Source organism: Ranitomeya variabilis, chromosome 1 (genome assembly GCF_051348905.1).
Source record: "Ranitomeya variabilis isolate aRanVar5 chromosome 1, aRanVar5.hap1, whole genome shotgun sequence".
NCBI classification, from domain to species: Eukaryota; Metazoa; Chordata; class Amphibia; order Anura; family Dendrobatidae; genus Ranitomeya; species Ranitomeya variabilis.
The window spans coordinates 415,952,104-415,970,496 of record NC_135232.1 but is presented as its reverse complement, the minus strand read 5'-3'; positions in this window follow the sequence as shown (position 1 = coordinate 415,970,496).

Here is an 18,393-nt window from a genome sequence, read left to right as displayed (position 1 = left end):
ACCTAAAATTGCCTGTAAAAGACATACAGGACACTCTGAGAACTCCTATGACAATTCCTTTCAAGCTCTTTATCACAAAGACAGCCTAAGTACTGTCTAAGTAATGTCAAAGTGACATCAGCAAATACAAGTGCTTCTCATAAAATTAAAATATCATCAAAAAGTTAATTTATTTCTGTTCTTCAATACAACATGTGAAACTCATATTATATAGAGTCGTTGCAAACAGTGATTTATTTCAAGTGCTTATTAATGTTAATGTTGATAATTATGGCTTACAGCCAATGAAAACCCAAAAGTAATCATCTCAGTAAATTAGACTACTTCATAACACCAGCTTGACAATTAATTTTAAATTCCAAAATGTTGGCCTGCTGAAATGTATGTTCAGTAAATGCACTCAATACTGGGTCGGCGCTCCTTTTGCATCAATTACTGCATCAATGCGGCGTGGTATGGAGACGATCAGCCTGTGGTACTGCTGAGGTGTTATGGAAGCCCAGGTTGATTTGAAAGCAGCCTTCAGCTCATCTGCATTGGTCTGGTGTCTCTAATCTTCCTCTTGACAATACCCCATATATTCTCTATGGGGTTAAGGTCAGTTGAGTTTGCTGGCCAATCAAGCACAGTGATAGTGTGGTTTTTAAACCAGGTATTGGTACTTTTGGCAGTGTGGACAGGTGCCAAGTCCAGCTGGAGAATGAAATTTCCATCTTCAAAAAGCTTGTCGGCAGAGGGAAGCATGAAGTGCTCTAAAATTTCCTGGTAGATGGCTGCGCTGACTTTGGTCTTGATAAAACACAGTGGACCTACATCAGCAGATGACATGGCTCCCCAAACCATCACCAATTGTGGAAACTTCACACTAAACCTCAAGCAGCTTATATTGTGTTCCTCTCCACTCTTCCTCCAGATTCTGGACCTTGATTTCCAAATGAAATACAAAATTTACTTTCATTGAAAACAACACCTTGGACCACTGAGCAACAGTCAAGTTCTTTTTCTCCTTGGCCAGGTAAGACACTTCTGGTGTTGTCTATTGGTCATGAGTGGCTTGACACAGACATATCCAGGACTTGTGTGCAGTGGCTCTTGAAGCAATGACTCAAGCAATGTGCACTGTTTTCTACCACATTTTTTCCTTCCACTCAACTTTTCATTAATATGCTTCAATACAGCACTCTGTGAACAGCTCCATCATTAGCAATGACCTTTTGTGGCTTACCCTCTTTGTGGAGTGTGTCAATGACTGCCTTCTGGACATCTGTCAAGTCAGCAGTCTTCAACATAATTGTGTAGCCTACTAAAACAGACTAAGAGACCTTTTTAAATGCTTAGGAAACCTTTGCAGGTGTTTTTTTGTTAATTATTCTATTTTACTGAGATAATGACTTTTGGGCTTTCATTGACTGTAAGCCATAATCATCAACATTAGCAGAAATAAACACTTGAAATAAATCACTCGTTTTGTAATGACTCTATATATGAGTTTCACTTTTTGTATTGAAGAACTGAAATAAATTAACTTTTTGATGATATTCTAATTTTGTGAGAAGCACCTGTATGACAATAAGTAAACTGATGGTAACGGGTGGTAAGAAGCAAAAAATAAGAGCTGTGCAAAAGCAGATTGAGTGAATTGCAGCACTGATTGGCAGCAGCACCCTACCTAAGAGCCCATTTATACTGGCCAATTATCAAGAAATGAGTGTTTCTAGGAATGATGGTTTTCTAATAATCAGTCAATATAAAATGGCTACCACTCAATGAAATTGTAAAATGCTTGTTCTTCAGCTGAATTGATTTGTAAGGTCACTTAAAAATCATCATTCACCGAAGAACATCTATTCTTCTTTCACAGACTGTAGTCTATTTTTTTAATATGTCTTTTTTCTCAGCTTTAGAGTACTCCATCCTATCAACATTTTTAAAAAAATGGATGCATCACTTACAGCTATTTGTGTTTATGGTGGCTAAGAGTCATCAGTGACCTCTGACCTATTTGCCTCTTATTGGCTTGCTGTGCTACAGTGTGTGAAAATGGAAAGGCATTATGGGGAAGCAAATTGAGCCATGCCTAATGTCATATGTTCTTTCTTCTGTGTATTATTTTATCAGTAACATTACAGCAGCTATTTTACCCAATTCATCTGAATCGAATCAAAAATTATTTTGATTTGCCAGCATTGACGAATTCTGAAAATATTGAGCATAATTTGATTTGATTTGCTCATTTCTTCAGATTTGGCAATGGAGTTGCATTTATGACCTAATAATTTTCAAATGATAACAGCATCTTTAGAATAATTGTCCTACTTTAAATCTACTGATCCACAAATATAGTTTTGAACCTGTGCTGATGAGTAGCAATTAAAGATATGAGAATCCGTGGATGTCCGTGTTCGGCTAGTTCGGGCGGACTTTTTTAAAGTCCTGTTCGGGTCGCGAACTTGACCCTCGATCCTAAACCTCATATACCGTAAGTCAATGGGGACCCGAACTTCCAAGCTATAAAATGGCTATAAAGTGGTCATAGTAAGGGATAGTGGGCTGCAAAAGGAAGCAAAATGGGGGTAGAAACAGGACATTTGCACTGCAAACAAAAATGTGCATAGGAAAATGACCTAAAAGTGTTATTTCACCATAGCAATCATGGTAAAATAGGAAGTAAATGAATAACATAAAATTTGAACTGAGGTTTGCTATCGCCAGTCCAGTTTGATGTATAATAACAAATTGTATTGTGGTACGTGTTAGCCAGAAAAATCGATGTGAATACTTTTCTGCCCAATGATGACAGAAGTATTCTAGGAGTGATACCTCTATTGGCTAACCAGAAAATAATATGTTTGCAAGCTTTCAGAGCACAGTGGCTCCTTCTTCAGGCAAGACTACAAATAGATTAAATGAATCTATTACAATAGATTAAATTAATCTATTTGTAATCTTGCCTGAAGAAGGAGCCACTGTGCTCTGAAAGCTTGCAAACATATTATTTTCTGGTTAGCCAATAAAGGTATCATTCCTAGAATACTTCTGTCATCATTGGGCAGAAAAGTATTCACATCGCCAGTCCAGTTTAAAATTTTACCCACAGAGCACGGGGGGAGAATATCCCCACAGAAGCAGCTTACAAACTTCACCCCAGGCCAAGAGGCACAGAACACAAACACAAGCAGATACAAATTCCACTCACAGAGCATGGGGAACAATACCCGCACATAAGATTATTAAAAATTTCAGCCCCAAAGCATGGGGAACAATACCCTCAAATAAGATTTTTTTAAAATTTCAGCCCCAAAGCATGGGGAACAATACCCCCACAGAAGATTTTAACAAATTTCAGCCTCAGAGCATGGGGAACAAAATCCCCACAGATGCTGATTCAAATTTCACCCCAAGAGGCAATGGGTGTTTGAAATTTTGTGCTCTTAAATGCTGGTAGCAAGGGGTAGGGCAATGCAAAAAGAAGTAAAATGGGGTAAGAGCAGAAGTATTGCCCTGCAAACAAATGTGAATAGGGAAATTACTTAAAGGAGTTCTGATGTGAAGGGGTGGATGAATGTTCTTGCACCCCTCTACAAATGGGGATAGGGAACTGATTTAAAGGGAATCTGTAACCTACTTTTTCGTATATAAGCTTCAGCCACCGCCATCAGGGGCTTATCTACAGCATTCTATAGTGCTGTAGATAAGCCCCCAATGTAACCTGAAAGATAAGAAAAACAAGTTAGATTATACTCACCTGGGGGGGCGGTCCGGTGCAGTCTGATCCAATGGGCGTCACGGTCCGGGTCAGGTGCCTCCCATCTTCATGCAATGACGTCCTCTTCCTTGCTTGCTGACGCGGCTCATGCGCAGGCATACTTTATCTGCCCTGTACTGCAGTGCGCAGACGCTGTGCTTCTCAGACCTTTCCCAGTGCCTGAAGCAAGGAAGAGGTCGTCATCGCATGAAGATGGGAGGCGCCAGACCCGGACCGTGACTCCCATCAGACCGGACCGAACCGCACCGCCCCCCAGTTGAGTATACTCTAACTTGTTTTTCTTCTCTTTCAGGTTACATCAGGGGCTTACAGAATGCTGTAGATAAGCCCCTGATGGCGGTGGCCGAAGCTTATATACGAAAAATTAGGTGACAGATTCCCTTTAAAAGGAAAAAAAATCTTTAACCAGGAGGCCAAGGTCCAACTGGAGGTGGAGGTGGACATGGTGATGTAGGTGTACGAGGCGACATAGGAGGTAGCCAACACAGGTTTTTTGGAGTGTTTTTTGGTATTTTTATCTTTTTTGGTTATTTTTTTAATTTTTAAGGGGAACTAATGGAAATAACATGGAATAAAATACAAAACCAAGCAATTATCTTGAACCAGGAAGTCGAGGTCCAAGTCGAGGATGAGGTACACGTTGTTATGAAGGTATAACAGTCCAAGTGGGAGGTAACCGACTAGCCAACATTATTTTTTAGATATTTTTATTTATTTTTATAATTTTTATGGTGAACTAATGAAAATAACAGAAATGAAATACAAAAACAAAGTATTATCCTGAACCTGGAGGATGAGGAGGAAGTGGAGGTGGATGTGGCAGAGGCGGAGAAGGACATAGCCAACATCTTTTTTTATTTTTTTTTTATTGGTGAGGGAGGCCCTAAAATTAAATAAATGGCAAATAGAGTCTAATCATGGCTGTGTGCAGCTAGTATAGTTGTCCAGTCAGCCATAGACATGGACAAATCCTTTGTGATCCAATACCTGATGCATTTTAATGAATGTGTGCGTGCCCATGTTGGCTGTGGACAGGCAAATGCACCTGTCTGTGATGATACCCCCTGCCGTGCTAAACACTCATTCAGACAGTACACTTGCCCAGGGCAAGACAGCACCTCCAAGGGGTAAAAGGCAAGCTCAGGCCATGTGTCCAATTTGGAGACCCAAAGATAAATGGGGCAGACATATCAGTTGTAATATGGAGACATATGGACAGGTATTCTTCCATCATGTTGTAGAAACACTGCCTCCTGCTGATATGGACCATATCAATTGGTGGTGTGGGTTGTTGTGGCATGCGGAAGTGTTTTTACATTTTGGCCCTGCTAACCCTGCCTTCCGAGATAGTGGCGGTGCCCAGGCGGCGTTGGCAACTTCCTCCTCATCCTTTGCTATCCCGTTCCAAGGACAAAAGTAAGGATGATATGTCATCCTTGTAGAGGGGATCCAGCAGGGTGGCAAACCATTAATCAGAACAGGTAATAATACAGGCAGCTCATCGGTCATTGTGTAGGCATAGCACTATGTATTGTGTGTCAGGCTATCCAGAGTCAATGGCAAGATATCCTTGGTGGCAGGTGTATGGTCTGGATCCTCTGTATCCCCCAGCTACATTCAAGTGAGGCACGAGAGCAGCTTGGAATGCAATCCTATTGGAAACCCTGTTCCTCAATGTTCTCATCCTCAGCCTCATTCTCCAAAACTGTCCCTTAGTTGGACCCTTGCTTACAAGGTCACTGTGAATACAGGAACCCACCCTCTGAGCCATGTGTTAATGACAGGCATGATAAAGGTGTGAATGTTGAGTGGTCCTTCTGCTCCTCTTCCTCCTGTGTCACCACCTCATCCATCATCACCTGAAGGGTTTTTTCAAGCAGGAATAGAAATGGGATAGTAACACTGATGATGGTGAAGTGGTATTCTGCCGAACGACTCGTGCATGTGTGCTGCAGCTGAAACTCCACTCTATGCACAGTCTCTCCTGCATATGCAAGGTGGAGTAGCAATTGTGTAGGGCAATTATGAACAATAATGCACATCCACTATATGAGCTATTCATGAGACAGAAGAGCACCTTCAGTAACCGGCTAATACTTCTCAGGTGTAAGAAGGAAAAATTTAGGAAATCGTTTGTGCCAACTGCTATGGGGATGTTCAACAATAACATTAGGGTTAAATCATAAAGGGGATTGTCTACTTTATTTCTTCTACTTTTCAGTTCACCCGCTGTGTATGTCCTATTCTAATGTATAATGTCCTTCTGTCAACAAACTGTCATGTCAATTAAGTAATTCATTTTATGATTCTTATGATGTAAGTTGTGCTGCTGTGATACCATAATTTCCCACGGGATCAATAAAGTGTATCGTATCGAATCGTATCGTAAGTCACATATACGGTGGTGAGCTGGAAGGCAGAAGTGAAGCTGCAGCGCAGACAGGTAAGCAACACACACTGCACGCACTTTAAGCAGCAAATCAGATATATTTGGGTAGTTGTTCAGGAAGCTCTGTACCACCAAGTTCAGCACATGCGCCAGGCAAGGAATGTGAGTTAAACTGGCTGGGCCCAGAGCTGCTACCAGATTTCGCCCGTTATCGCAAACCACAAGGCCAGCCACCAACCACTCATCACTTTGCTGTTTAATCTCCATCCACAGCTTCTGCGTGGTGTGGGATCTGTCCCCCAAACAAATGAGTTGCATAACAGCCTGGTATTTCCTTTGGGCTGTTGGTGGTACAGGGCTCACTGTGACTGGATGAGGAGGTGGTGTAGGAAGCAGAGTAGGAGGAAGAGGCAACATGTACTGAGAAATGTCCAGCAGTCTTCAGTAGTGGTAGGGCAATTGCTGGAAAGCCTTCCGCCTCTGTCCCAGCCATCACGTCCCTGTCCATGCTTAGTTGTAACATGGAGCTTGCCAGTGATTGCGTTCTGCAATGTACATCTTATCTGGTCAGAAACATGTGTGTGCAGGGCAGAGATGGTCAGCCTGGAAAAGTAGTGATGGCTGGCCAACATCACTTCTTTTAAACTGACGGTCTCCACCAGCCGGATTGGTAGCATTTCAAACACCAGAAGTTTAGAAATGCTGAAATTCAGTTACAAGGCTTGCAGATAGTTAGGGTGAATTTCTCTCTTTCTCTCAATAGTTTGAGGGATGGAAAGCTGAAAAATTCCATTGGTGTCGGTGACACTGCTGGTGGTGGTGTTGCTGTCACATCCTCTCTTTGCAGGGAGGCAGTTAGCCCTGTAGAACGTGTCTGTGAGGAAGAGGCCAAGAGTGCAGCAAAGGAGGGAGCTGGAGGAGGCTCAGATTTGTCATGCTTTTTAGGATGTGTATTCCACTGCACCTCGTGTTAGGATTTGAGATGCCTGATCATGCAGGTGGTGCTCAGGTTTAGAATATTTACGCCCCGCTTGAGGCTCTGATGGCACAGCGTGCAAACGACCTGCCACTTGTCTACACTACATTTGATTAAGAAGTCCCATCATAGGGAGTTCCTTTGTACAACATACTGGCTATGGGCCAGCCACTGTACTTTTCCACCCTGCTCCCTCTTTTGCTGTGCTGATTGAGAAGCGTGATCACCTTCTCTTCCTCCGAACTCTACATGTCACTCTGAAGCCCTTCGATCCATGTGGGGTCAAAGACCTTGTCATCCTCGCATCATCTTCCATCCAGTGCTGGCCCCTGCCCTCCTTGATGGTCAGCACACTGCAGAAGGCCGCAGCAGTTGGCCCTTGTGTTTCCTCATCCCCAAAGATGTGCAGCAGTAATATGCTGACTGTGTGCAAAGGACCTCCCACGTACTCATCCTCCAACAGAATGAGTAGTTGGGCATCAGTGCACTCAGTGCACTCAGTCTCATTTATGGGGCAGGACCATGTGGATGGGCCACAGAACCCCAGCCAGCAGACTCATCAAACAGCAGAAGAGATTGCTACATAACTTTAGGCTCAGACTGTTTTGATGATATGGAAGGGGGTGAGGTGGAAGAACGATGACTAAGATCCTCAGGTACCAACTGAACGCTTTCTGCAAGAGACTAGGTGGAAGAAAATGTGAAGGAACTGTAGGTACTCTCAGCCATCCAAACCAATGTGGCATCACCAATCATTCTGCAGAACTGGGGCCCACTAAATAATGCCAAACGCCCTGTCACTTGCGTTCACCTGAGGAAGATGTTGCAGTTGGACAGGTAACAAGCACAGATTGACCACATCCTCTTCCTGCAGCATGTACCCCTTCACCACCAGCAGCACCACAACCACGTCCACATCCCCTATTTGCTGCTCTCCTCATGTTTTTATACCTTTAAAAAAAGTACCTCGTAGGAAAGAGGCTAGATTCAGGCACTCTACTCAAAGCTATTATACTACAGAGTGGCAGGTTTTTATGGAACAAAGTACAAGGTTTTCTTTCCAAAGAGTGCAAGCTTTTTATGCAACAGAGCAACAGGATTTTATGCCACAGAGAACAAGGTTTATGTGGCATAGAGCAATAGGATTTTTTGCCAGAGGTTTTTACGCTACAGAGTAATAGGATTTTTTTTGCCACGGAGCAACAGGCTTTTATGGCACAGAGCAACAGGTTGTTAGGGCAGTCTACACAGAATGCTGGTTTTGCAAACAGGAACAGGCTTTCAGTGCAGTCTACACAAAGCTGCTATGGCACACAGGAACAGGCTTTTAAGGCAGTCTAATCAACGTTGCTATGGCACACAGCAGCAGGCTTCCAGGCACACATGAAGCTAATATGGCACAGTGAATCACCCTGACAGCGCAGGAGGAACACAATAGCGGTGCAACCCTGTGACCCGGCCTTTATACAAGCAGGGTTACAGGGTGCGGCAGGCAATCACAGCCATGCCAGTACTTGACTTCGGAAGTGCACACAACCTAAAAGCTTGTTGATTGGATGCTCAACAGCTTTTCAACAAGCTTTATTTGGCTGACGAACTCAAACAGTATGATGAACTTTCGGGAACAGTTCATGTTTGGGGTCTGTGAATGGACGCTAGGTGTCTGGTATGACCCCGAACTTTAAAGTTTGGGTTTGCTCATCATCAGTAGTAACAAACATTTTTACAATTTACCAAAAGTTAAGATGAAAAAGAATGTATGAAATTTATGGATGACTTATAAGGTGGTTGTGTTGGTATGATATGCAGCACTTAAACTTAATTATCATACACATCTTGAAAATTCAGAGACTATGAAGCATTTTGAATTTCTCTGGAATAAGGACACTAATTCTCACTTGTGTCTGAATCAAACATCTGTCAAACTGACAAAGGAAAGTTGAATTTCATTTCAACAGGGGTTTCTTTGTATTTTACAAGGAGAACAAATGTACCAATTGAACAAAGGAGGAAGCAGAGATGATATTAAATCTCAGTAGTCTATACAGGTTCCCAGCAATATAGCTGAACTCTCTACATAAGCCCATCTTTTATTAATTTATGTCACATCACACACATTACATTCCTCACCTTATCTGTTTCTCATCAACTTACATTTCTGCCATTGAATCCCTAAGGAAAGAACAAAACAAAATTAAACTTAGCTGAACTTTCTAAAAAGAAAATGAGGATGAAAAGCGGTTTCTTTAGGACATATAGCCTGTGGATGATGATTAGTCCCTGCAGTAAGAAAAATTTAATTTGGTGGTTGAGACCCAACATGCTTCAGTGTTTAATAATACCATGGCCACAATCCAATGGCTGACAACCAAGAATTGAGGCACTTACTGTTCCTTATTCCTTTGTGCAACACCTGGAAGTCCTGGGGCAAATTAGACAGTCAAACTTTATACAGATCACCTAGGGAAGGTTAAGCAATGAGTATAAATGAATTTTTGAAACTGATTAATAGTCTTAGCACAATTATATAATACATTTACTATATACATAAAGTCATGGCAAAAGTGTTGTCGCTCTTGAAATTGCTCCAGAAAATGAAGTATTTCTCCCAGAAAATTAATGCAATTAATGCAATTACACACGTTTATGTTATACACATTTTTATTTCCTTTGTGTGTTGGAACAGCAGCATAAAAAATAGAGAAAAAATGTGTAGTGCATTTTATCCTAAACATGCCGATACCCTATATACAGGGAAAAAAACACTGCTTGAACGCACGGCAGGGTTCAGAAGGGAAGGAGCGATTTTATACTTTTTGAATGCAAAATTTGTTGGAATCATTAGTGAGTGCATTGTCACGTTTTGAGAGTCCCTCATGTGCCTAAACAAAGCAACCCCCCTACAAGTGACCACATTTTGGAAACCAGACCCCTCAGGAAACATATCTAGATGTGTGTTGAGCACATTGAACCCGGCAGTGCTTCACCAAAGTTTAAAACGAAGAGCTGTGAAAATGAAAAAAAATTAATTTTTTTCAACAAAAATGTTCATTTAACCCCATATTTTCACTATAATAACAGGAGGAAATGGACCCCAAACATTATTGTACGATTTCTCCTGAGTACGGAAATAACCCATATGTGAGGGCTCGGAAGGGAAGCACCACCGTTTGACTTTTTGAACTCAAAATTTGCTAGAGTAGACACCCTGTTGAGGCCCCAGATGTGCCTAAACAGTGGAACCCCCCCACAAATGACCCCATTTTTGAAACTAGACCCCTCAAGGAACTTATCTAGATGAGTGTTTAGCACTTTGAAGCCACTAGGGCTTCTCAAAAGCTTAGAACGTAGGGCTGTGAAAATAAAAAAAATCAAATGTTTTCCACAAAAATGATATTTTAGCCAAAACTTTTTTATTTTCACAAGGGTAACAGGAGAAATTGAAAGCCAGAAGTTGTTGTTCAATTTTTCTTGAGTAAGCTGATACCCCATATGTGGGGGGGAAATATTGTTTGGCTACACGGCAAGGCTTGGAAGGGAAGAAGAGCAGTTTGACTTTTTGAACTCAAAATTGTCTAGAATCAAGAGCGAAGACCATGTCACGCTTGGAGAGCCAATGATGTGCCTAAACAGAGGAAATTCCCCACAAGTGAACACATTTTTGTAACTAGACCCCTCAAAGAACTTATCTAGATGTGTGGTGAGCACCTTTAACTCCCAGGTGCTTCACTAAAAATTATAAAATGAAAAATCTAATTTTATTCCACAAAAATAATCTTTTAGCCCCAATTTTATTTTTTTCACAAGGGTAACAGAAGAAAATGGACACAAAATTTGTTGTGCACTTTCTCCTGAGTATGGTGATATCCCACGTGGGGAAGAAAACCACTGTTTGGGTGCACAGCAGGGCTAGGAAAAGAAGGAGCACTGTTTCACTTTTTGAACTCAAAATTGGCTGTAATCGAAAGCGGATGCCATGTTGCATTTGGAGAGCCCCTAATGTGCCTAACCAGTAGAAACTCCCCACAAATGATCCCATTTTGGAAACAAGACCCCTCAAGGAACTTATCTAGATGTGTAGTGAGCTCTTTGAACCTCCACGGTGCTTCACAAAAAATTATAATTTTGTGTTGTGAAAATATCAAAATTCATATTTTTTCCACTAAATTTATCTTTTAGCTCCATTTTTTTATTTTTACAAGGGTGACAAGAGAAAGTGCACCTCAAAATCTATTGTGCAAGTTCTCCTGAGTATGCTTATACTTCATATGTGGGATAAAACTACTGTTTGGACACACGTCAGGGCTCAGAAGTGAAGGAGAGACATTTTGGAGTGCAGACTTTGATGGAATGGTCTGCAGACATCATGTTGTGTTTGCACAGCCTCTGATGTGCCTAAACAGTGGAAATTCTCAACAAGTGACCCTATTTTAGAAACTAGACCCCCCCAAAGGCATTTATTTAGATATGTGACGAGCACTCTGAACCCCCAAGTGCTTTACAGAAAATTATAACGTTGAGTCGAGAAAATAAAAAAATCTAATTTTTTCCACTAAAATTATCTTTTAGCTCCAAATTATTTTTATTTTAACAAGGGTAACAGGAGAAAATAGACCTCAAAATCTGTTTTGCAATTTCTCCTGTGTATGCTAACACCTCATATGTGGGAGAAAACCACTGTTTGGGTGCATGTCAGGGCTTTGAAGGGAAGGAGTGATGTTCTGAAATTCAGACTTTGATGGAATGATCTGCGGATGTGTTGTCGCGCTTGTAGAGCCCCTGATGTGCCTAAACAGTAGAAACTCTCCACAACTGACCCTACTGACCCTATATTAGAACTAATCTAGTTCTAAATAGTGTAGCATGCCTCAAGTTGACATACATGAGTTGTGTAGTGTATGTCAGGTTGGCATACTTTGAGTTGTGTAGTGTACGTCAAGTTGGCATATGTCAGTTGTGTAGTGTATGTCAGGTTGTCATACATGAGTTGTGTAAGTCAGAAATGAATTTAGTAGTCCATGGATGTGTGGCACAGTCTAAAACTTCTTTTATACACAGGCCAGGTATATCAGGGCAGGTGAACCACACCTTGGCCTTTCTCATGGCACTGTACCACTGGAGGACTTTATCAGAGAGATCAGCTTACCAATGTTTTTGTTGTATCCCAGTGAACAGTGTGGTTTGTGGACCAGTGTAGACATCCCTCTTGTTCTTGTACTTGACCACCAGCATGTTGTTGCTACATTGAGCTCTGCTCTCACCCTTCCTGAGCAGCTGCCAAATTAGTATCTTAGGGAGGCTTTTCTGATTTTTGTGGACAGTACCACAAGTTATAGTACCTCACGCAGAGAGGGACTTGAAGAGTTTGAGGCTGGTATAAAAGTTATCTACGTAGAGGTTATAATTTTTATCAAGCAGTGGGTGCACCGTATCCCACACAATTTTCCCTATATATATATACTGAGGTTCTGTTTCACAGCTTTTAGAGTTTAATTCCATACCTGACCCTCTTTCTTGGGCAGTTACTGTTGGAATTTGAGCCTCCCCTTGAAATGGATTAGGAATTCATCCACGCAGATGAATTCAGACACATACATTTCAGCAAACTTCTTGCTGAAGTTATCATTGACCAGCCAAACTTTGAAAAGTTGGTCAAGGTTGGGGTCAACTCGTTGAGGACACTGTGTATTATCATTGAAAAGAAAAAACATGTGGATGTCCTCAGAATGTTTGTGGGTCATGGCCATGCAGAACAATGGAGTTTCATATAAAACGTCAATACTCCAATATTGCCGAAGTTCTAGCTTCTTCACTAACACCATGTGGAGAACCAGACCCCAACACGTCATCATTTCTACTGCATCTACAGGGGTTCAGTTAGAAAATGATAAAGGACGGTTTTGTGACAAAAATTGCTGCTGTTACAAATTTGTCTTGGCCACCATGAGGTTTACAAAATCTTCCTAGAAAAAGACTTTGAAAAAGTTAAAAAGTCTATTTGTGTGAGGCAGGAGGTGTCAAATTGGCAATCCTAATTGCGCCACAAAATCAGGAATCTGTGGCTCATAGTCTTCGGGGGTAGGGTCTAGAGATGAGAGAATATCGTCAGCTCCCTCCTTATTCTGCAAGCTATAGTGCTTATCGAAGAAGTTGCAGCGGGAACCTGGATATTCGCTCATGTCTAGTAAGGTCCATACTCGGTCAGTAACTGTGGGCGTTGGTTCATTTCCTATCTTGGGCATCTACAGTTCGGTACTTGAGGAGGATAAGTAGGAAAACTAAAGGAATGTGGGATCCCCTCCCTCACTGTCAGTGTTGGAGGCAAGGAAAGCGAATGCCTCGTCCACTGAATACCGGGTTTTAGATGAGAAGAACAACATTTTTTCACATACAGTTGAAACTATAAGTTCACACATACACTGTATAAAAAGACACATATGCATGTTTTTCTCAATATCTGACAAGAAATCAAAGTAAACCTTTCCTGTTTTAGGTCAATTAGGATTGCCATAATTATTAATATTTGTCAAATGCCAGAATAATGAGAGAGAGAGAGAGAGAGAGAGAGAGAGAGAAAGAGAGAGTGAATGTTTTAAGGCATTTTTATAACTTACAGCAAAGTCAAAAGTTTACATACATTTCATTAGTATTTGGTACTATTGCACTTAAACTGAATGACTTGGGTCAAACGTTTGGAATAGTTGATCGGAATTGGGTCCCATTCCTCCTCACAAAACTGGTGTGACTTATCCAGGTTTGAAGGTCGCCTTGTTCACACCTGCCTTTTCAGCTTTGCCCATAAATTTTCAATAGGATTGGGATCAGGGCTTTGTAATGGCCACTCCAAAACATTGACTTTGTTGTCCCTATGCCATTTTGGCAATATGCTTTGAGTCATTGTCCATTTGGAAGACCCATTTCTGCCCAAGCTTTAACTTCCTGGCTGATGTCTTGAGATGGTGTTTCAGTGTTGCCACATAATCTTCTTTTCTCATGATGCCACCTATTTTGTGAAGTGCACCAGTCCCTCCTGCAGCAAAATAACCCCACAAAATGGTGCTGCAATCCCTATGTTTTACAGTTGGGATTGTGTTCTTAGCCTAAAAGGCTTCTCCCTTTTTCCTCCAAACGTAACGATGGTCATTATGCCCAAAAAGTTCCATTTTAGTTTCATCAGACCACAGGACATGTTTCAAAAAATTAAGGTATTTGTTCCTGTGTGCATTTGCAAACATTATTCTGTTTTTTTTATTTTTCTTTTGGAGTAATGGCAGAGCGGCCTTTCAGCCCATGATGATACAGTACTCGTTTCACTGTGAATATTGACACAATCTTACCAGCTTCTGCCATCTTCTTCACAAGGTCTTTTGCTTTTTTCCTTGGGTTGATATGCACATGTCAGACCGAAGCACGTTCATCTCTGGGACACAGAAACCGTCTCCTTCCTGAGCGGTATGATGCCGGACATTCCCATCTTGTTTGTACTTGCATATAATTGTTTGTACAGATGAAATTTCGACCAATGGGCTTTGACCAATAGGCTTGTGAGAAGCTTGTACAAGGATATCCCAAATGTTTGAACCAAGTCATTCAGTTTAAGGGCAATTGTACCAAATACATGAAATGTATGTCAACTTTTGACATTGCAGTAAGTAATAAAAATGCCTTAAAATATTTTCTCTCTCTCATTATTCTTGCATTTGGCAAATATTAATAATTATGGTAATCCTAATTGACCTTAAACGGGAAAGGTTTATTCTGATTTCATGTCAGATATTGAGAAAAATAAGCATATGTCTTTTATATAGTGTATGTAAACTTTTGGTTTCATCTGTATAATAGCTGAAATAGTGTTTTGAGTCCACCAGATGAACTGATTGTGAGGATCCACCTTTCATCTATAACATTCCAATCTTAATGTTCTTTAAAGCAAAACTTTCCTTCTACACTATCGTAATATTTCACAAATCAGAAAATGCCATCCAATTTCTAAATAACAAATTTAATGTAAATACTGGTCATGGCCTTCACAGGAAGTGTGTTTCTCTTTTATATATCTTTTAGAATTGATAAAATTATAAATCATATTTTGATTGGTAGCATAAAGTAGAATGCAAAATTACATAATGGTAAATTATCAGAAAAAAATAATTGCGCTTATAGTACAACTTAAATAGTTCCTTGTATTCTTCAAATATGAACTCAGTTTGAATTTAATAGTTAAAGAAATTTTTAACTGCTCCCATTTTGATGACCTATGCTTAGAATACGTCGTTAATATCAGATTGGTGGGGGTCTGGCACCTGGCATCCCCACAGATGAATTGTTAAAAGCTCCGATATAAACATTGTAAATAGTGAATTTTCCACTACTTTCATTATCATGATCTTTTCTTAGGATAGGTTATTCATGAGAGATTGATGGGGTCCAACCTCCGCCCTAGCCGATCACAATTTTCATCTCTAGTGTACGGAGCAAGGTACATTGCTAAAGAGAATAAGAGCTGAGATGCAGTACCTGTGAGTGTCCACTAAAGAGTGCAGAGAGCCTTGTTATTCTGGTTCTGGATACTTTCATCCACTACTTATCAGCTGATTGGTGAGAGTTCTGAGTGTCGGAACCCCCATTGATCTCATATTGATATCAAAATTGAGATAGAGATTTATTAGTCTTCCATATGTAAGCGTCATGGAGTTTATATGAAATCTCAAAGGAAATTAGATTGAATGCATTTCACTAAATATTTTATAAAATAAGAAAGTCAAAAAGAAGCAGATTACCACATGATGCAAATAAGATATTGGTGCCTATTTAAAGAGGAGCTGTTACTAGGTCAAAAGTGGGAAGTTTTTGCTCTTATTTTACTCCTGCTGTTCCGCTGAGTATTTACCGTATACATTTTTTTAACTCCACTATATGGTTCCAGAGATATATTGTTGCTGTTTTTTTATGTTGCACTAATTTATCTGGTGTTTATAAGAGTGAAGTACTCACATGATGATCTGGGGTATGTCTGTAAGCTGCTTTGCTTTATTACCCTGAAAGCAACACCCCTTTTGTAAACACTATAAAAGTTAACAGGAAATAAAAAGATCCACATCTCTTGAAAAGTATGGCGGATAAGAAAAAAAATATCACCGAAAAAATCAGATACCAGCGTCTTACATTAAATTATTCACCGAAAAGAGACACTATATTTTCAGATAATCAATAACCAATAATAAGACTTAACCTTTAATTAATATAGATAAAATTCCAACACCAATCACGACCTAAAAACATGTATGGCTGCAGACAAAGATACAGGGTGCTCAATCTCCCTAGAGGGCTTAACTATCTAGTCCCTACCTCACAGCAGAGGTTGGCACCCTAATAATCCTTCGCAATGGCGCCCCTGCTCAACGTAGGCTGCCCTATCTGTCCCTAATAGGCCCTATCGTGCAGAAGATAGTAACAACAACATGCAGCAGTCCATACACTACAGACAGCACAACAAAAAACTGAGCAAAAAAGGTGTAGTATGGTGTACCTATGAATATATAGTACAATCAATAGGTCAAATGCCACTTTCATATATATGTACACCATACAAAAACAGGGACCTGTGCTGATAGTGTCTAAATTTTCAACACTTCAAAAAAATTGCACATTCAAATCCGGCCCGTTCTGCAGCTGAATGACCTATATCCCTGCACTGTACCTAGAGATGAACAGCCTATCTGCGGGGGTTGGCGCCCTAAATACCTGCGCAGATGGCGCCCCCGCTCCAGTCGACTGTCCCTAAACCAACCTCTACCATATACCAAGGTACAAAGCTAAATATTAGCTCAATAATACAGCAAAGTAAAGTGCAGAAATACAGCAGGATAAAGTGCAGAAAATAGTGCTATATAAATACACGAAAATGCCCAGTAACAATTCTCAAAATAGACTAATATGTAGATAATTCACATTAACAAGCATGTTCAGCCCATAAGTATGTTTAGCTCAAGTTGAATACTGTATATAAAAAATATATATAATATACTGTATAGTAGCACTATATGCTGTAAATAAAAATAATATAACATATATTGCATATGTAAATTAACACATAAATATGAATAACAAACAGTGTAACAGATAATGCTCTCCATGCATGTGTTGTGAGTGTCGCACAGCCACGACAAATGCAGCTGTGGTGCCGAACAGCTGATTATCGCGAGCTCTCCAGGCATCCGGGTTCCCGATGCAGCTTCTTCGGTATAAGGAGGGAGCCGACAATGTTCGCTCATCTCTACCCAAGACCCAGTGCTGCAAGGATACAGTTGTAACCACTGAGCCACCTTAGGAGGGATATGTGCAAAACAGAACAGATTTAAAAATGGGAAATATTGGCACAAATAAGTAAATATATATGTTTGCTATTAGAAGACTATATTGTGATTTTGATGATACCCCTTTAATAAATGTCTTAACCCCTTAGTGACAGAGCCAATTTGGTACTTAATGACCAGGCCAATTTTTACAATTCTGACCACTGTCACTTTATAAGGTTATAACTCTGGAATGCTTCAACGGATCCTGCTGATTCCGAGAATGTTTTTTCGTGACATATTGTACTTCATGTTAGTGGTAACATTTCTTCGATATTACTTGCGATTATTTATGAAAAAAAACAGAAATATGGCAAAAAAAATTAAAATTTTGCAATTTTCAAACTTTGTATTTTTATGCCCTTAAATCAGAGAGATATGTCAAAAAATTAGTTATTAAATAACATTTCCCACATATCTACTTTACATCAGCACAATTTTGGAAACAAAATTTTTTTTTGTTAGGGAGTTATAAGGGTTAAAAGTTGACCAGCAATTTCTCATTTTTACAACACCATTTTTTTTTAGGCACCACATCACATTTGAAGTCATTTTGAGGGGTCTATATGATAGAAAATGACCAAATGTGACACCATTCTAAAAACTGCACCCCTCAAGGTGCTTAAAACCACATTCAAGAAGTTTATTAACCCTTTACGTGCGTCACAGGAACTGAAACAATGTGGAAGGCAAAAATGAACATTTAACTTTTTTTTGCAAACATTTTACTTCAGAACCATTTTTTATATTTTCACAGGTGTAAAAACAGAAATTTAACCATAAATGTTGTTGTGCAATTTCTCCTGAATACGCCGATACCCCATATGTTGGGGTAAACCACTGTTTGGGCGCACCGCAATGCTTGGAAGAGAAGGAGCGCGGTTTGACTTTTTCAATGCAGAATTGG